Source organism: Triticum urartu, chromosome 7A (genome assembly GCF_056163025.1).
Source record: "Triticum urartu cultivar PI428250 chromosome 7A, HENAU_Tu73, whole genome shotgun sequence".
NCBI lineage: Eukaryota > Viridiplantae > Streptophyta > Magnoliopsida > Poales > Poaceae > Triticum > Triticum urartu.
In genome coordinates this window covers 546415667-546420469 of record NC_141879.1, presented here as the reverse complement: position 1 = coordinate 546420469, position 4803 = coordinate 546415667, and positions in this window count along the sequence as shown.

Here is a 4803-nt window from a genome sequence, read left to right as displayed (position 1 = left end):
GGACTTCAACGACGTTTTGAACGTCATGGAGCATATGAGATGTTCTAGGAGTTGAAGTTAATATTTTAAGAAAATGCCTGAATTGAGAGATATGAAGTCTCCAATAAGTTCTACAGCTGCAAAATGGAGGAGAATAGTTCTGTCAGTGAACATATACTCAGAATGTCTGGGTACCACAACCACTTGACTCAGCTGGGGGTTAATCTTCTTGATGATAGTGTCATTGAGAGAGTTCTTCAATCACTGCCACCAAGCTACAAGAGCTTCATGATGAACTATAATATGCAAGGGATGGATAAGACAATTCCCGAGCTCTTCGCAATGCTAAAGGCTGTGGAGGTAGAAATCAAGAAGGAGCATCAAGTGTTGATGGTCAACAAGACCACTAGTTTCAAGAAAAAAGGGTAAAGGGAAGAAGGGGAACTTCAAGAAGGACGACAAGCAAGTTGCTGCTCAAGTGAAGAAGCCTAAGTCTGGACCTAAGCCTGAGACTGAGTGCTTGTAGTGCAAAGGGACTGGTCACTGGAAGCGGAACTGCCCCAAGTATTTGGCGGAGAAGAAGGATGGCAAAGTGAAAGGTATATTTGACATACATGTTATTGATGTGTACCTTACTAATGCTCGCAGTGGCGCCTGGGTATTCGATATTGGTTCTGTTGCTAATATTTGCAACTCGAAACAGGGGCTACGGATTAAGCGAAGGTTGGCTAGGCTAAGGACGAGGTGACGATGCGCGTGGGAAATGGTTCCAAAGTCGATGTGATCGCCGTCGGCATGCTACCTCTACATCTACCTTCAGGATTAGTTTTAGACCTAAATAATTGTTATTTGGTGCCAGCGTTGAGCATGAACATTATATCTGGATCTTGTTTGATGCGAGACGGTTATTCATTTAAATCAGAGAATAATGGTTGTTCCATTTATACGAGTAATAATCTTTTATGATCATGCACCCTTGATGAGTGGTCTATTTTTACTAAATCTTGATAGTAGTGATACACATGTTCATAGTATTGAAGCCAACAGATATAAGTTTAATAATGATAGTGCAACTTATTTGTGGCACTGCCGTTTAGGTCATATTGGTCTAAAGCGCATGAAGAAACTCCATGCTGATGGGCTTTTGGAATCACTTGATTATGAATCAGTTGATGCTTGTGAACCATGCCTCATGGGCAAGATGACTAAGATTCCATTCTCCAGAACAATGGAACGAGCTACAGACTTATTGGAAATAATACATACTGATGTATGCGGTCCGATGAGTGTTGATGCTCGTGGCGGGTATCGTTATTTTCTTACCTTCACAGATGATTTGAGCAGATATGGGTATATCTACTTGATGAAACATAAGTCTGAAACATTTGAAAAGTTCAAATAATTTCAGAGTGAACTGGAAAATCATCGTAGCAAGAAAATTAAGTTTCTATGATCTGATCGTGGAGGTGAATATTTGAGTTATGAGTTTGGTCTTCATTTGAAACAATACGGAATAGTTTCACAACTCACGCCACCTGGAACACCACAGCGTAATGGTGTGTCCGAATGTCGTAACCGAACTTTATTAGATATGGTGCAATCTATGATGTCTCTTACTGATTTACCGCTATCGTTTTGGGGTTATGCTTTAGAGACGGCTGCATTCACGTTAAATAGGGCACCATCAAAATCCGTTGAGACGACACCTTATGAACTGTGGTTTGGCAAGAAACCCAAGTTGTCGTTTCTTAAAGTTTGGGGCTGCGATGCTTATGTGAAAAAGCTTCAACCTGATAAGCTCGTACTCAAATCGGAGAAATGTGTCTTCATAGGAGATAGTTGGGTACACCTTCTATCACAGATCCAAAGGCAAGTTATTCGTTGCTAAGAATGGATCCTTTCTAGAGAAGGAGTTTCTCTCGAAAGAAGTGAGTGGGAGGAAAGTAGAACTTGATGAGGTAACTATACCTGCTCCCTTATTGGAAAGTAGTTCATCACAGAAATCAGTTCCAGTGATTCCTACACGAGTAAGTGAGGAAGCTAATGATGATGATGATGAAACTTCTGATCAAGTTACTACCAAACCTCGTAGGCCAACCAGAGTAAGATACGCACCAGAGTGGTACGGTAATCCTGTTCTGGAGGTCATGTTACTTGACCATGACGAACCTATGAACTATGAGGAAGCTATGATGAGCCCAGATTCCGCAAAATGGCTTGAGGCCATGAAATCTGAGATGGGATCCATGTATGAGAACAAAGTGTGGACTTTGGTTGACTTACCCGATGATCGACAAGCCATAGAGAATAAATGGATCTTCAAGAAGAAGATTGACGCTGACGGTAATGTTACTGTCTATAAAGCTCGACTTGTTGCAAAAGGTTTTCGACAAGTTCAAGGAGTTGACTACGATGAGACCTTCTCACCCGTAGCGATGCTTAAGTCCGTCCGAATCATGTTAGCAATTACCGCATTTTATGATTATGAAATTTGGCAAATGGATGTCAAAACTGCATTCCTTAATGGATACCTTAAAGAAGAGTTGTATATGATGCAACCAGAAGGTTTTGTCGATCCAAAAGGTGCTAACAAAGTGTGCAAGCTCCAGCGATCCATTTATGGACTGGTGCAAGCCTCTCGGAGTTGGTATGCTTTGATAGTGTGATCAAAGCATATGGTTTTATACAGAATTTTGGAGAAGCCTGTATTTACAAGAAAGTGAGTGGGAGCTCTATAGCATTTCTGATATTATATGTGGATGACATATTTCTGATCAAAAATGATACTGAATTTCTGAATAGCATAAAAGGATACTTGAATAAGAATTTTCAATGAAAGACCTCAGTGAAGCTGCTTATATATTGGGCATCAAGATCTATAGAGGTAGATCAAGACGCTTAATTGGACTTTCACAAAGCACATACCTTGATAAAGTTTTGAAGGAGTTCAAAACTGATCAAGCAAAGAAAGGGTTCTTGCCTGTGTAACAAGGTGTGAAGTTGAGTCAGACTCAATGCCCGACCACTACAGAAGATAGAGAGAAAATGAAAGTCATTCCCTATGCTTCAGCCATAGGTTCTATCATGTATGCAATGCTGTGTACCAGACCTGATGTGTGCCTTGCTATTAGTTTAGCAGGGAGGTACCAAAGTAATCCAGGAGTGGATCACTGGACAGCGGTCAAGAACATCCTGAAATACCTCAAAAGGACTAAGGATATGTTTCTCGTTTATGGAGGTGACAAAGAGCTCATCGTAAACGGTTACGTCGATGCAAGCTTTGACACTGATCCGGATGAGTCTAAGTCACAAACCGGATACGTATTTTTATTGAATGGTGGAGCTGTCAGTTGGTGTAGTTCCAAGCCGAGCGTCGTGGCGGGATCTAAGTGTGAAGCGGAGTACATAGCTGCTTCGGAAACGACAAATGAAGGAGTCTGGATGAAGGAGTTCATATCCGATCTAGGTGTCATACCTAGTGCATCGGGTCCAATGAAAATCTTTTGTGACAACACTGGTGCAATTGCCTTGGCAAAGGAATCCAGATTTCACAAGAGAACCAAGCACATCAAAAGATGCTTCAATTCCATCCACGATCAAGTCAAGGAGGGATACATAGAGATTTGCAAGATACATACAGATCTGAATGTTGCAGACCCCTTGACTAAGCCTCTCTCATGAGAAAAACATGATCAGCACCAAGACTCCATGGGTGTTAGAACCATTACAATGTAATCTAGATTATTGACTCTAGTGCAAGTGGGAGACTGAAGGAAATATGCCCTAGAGGCAATAATAAAGTTGTTATTTATATTTCCTTATATCATGATAAATGTTTATTATTCATGCTAGAATTGCATTAACCGGAAAATTAATACATGTGTGAATACACAAACAAACAAAGTGTCACTAGTATGCCTCTACTTGACTAGCTCGTTAATCAAAGATGGTTAAGTTTCCTAACCATAAACATGAGTTGTCATTTGATGAATGGGATCACATCATTAGAGAATGATGTGATTGACTTGACCCATCCGTTAGCTTGGCACTATGATCGTTTAGTTTACTCCATAACTTATACATGTTCCTATGACTATGATATTATGCCACCCCCGAATACCGGAGGAACACTTAGTGTGATATCAAACGTCACAACGTAACTGGGTGACTATAAAGATGCTCTACAGGCGTCTCCGATGGTGTTTGTTGAGTTGGCATAGATCGAGATTAGGATTTGTCACTCCGTGTATCGGAGAGGTATCTCTGGGCCCTCTCGGTAATGCACATCACTATTAGCCTTGCAAGCAATGTGACTAATGAGTTAGTTGCAGGATGATGCATTATGGAACGAGTAAAGAGACTTGCCGGTAACGAGATTAAACTAGGTATTGAGATACCGACGATCGAATCTCGGGCAAGTAACATACCGATGACAAAGGGAACAACATATGTTGTTATGCGGTTTGACCAATAAAGATCTTCGTAGAATATGTAGGAACCAATATGAGCATCCAGGTTCCGCTATTGGTTATTGACCAGAAGTGAGTCTCGGTCATGTCTACATAGTTCTCGAACCCGTAGGGTCCGCACGCTTAACGTTCGATGCCGATCGATATTATGAGTTTATGTGTTTTGATGTACCGAAGGTAGTTCGGAGTCCTGGATATGATCACGGACATGACGAGGAGTCTCGAAATGGTTGAGACATAAAGATTGATATATTGGACGGCTATGTTCGGACACCAGAAGTGTTCCGGGAGGTTTCTGATAAAACCAGAGTGCCGGAGGGTTACCGGAACCCCTCGGGAATTTATTGGGCCCTTA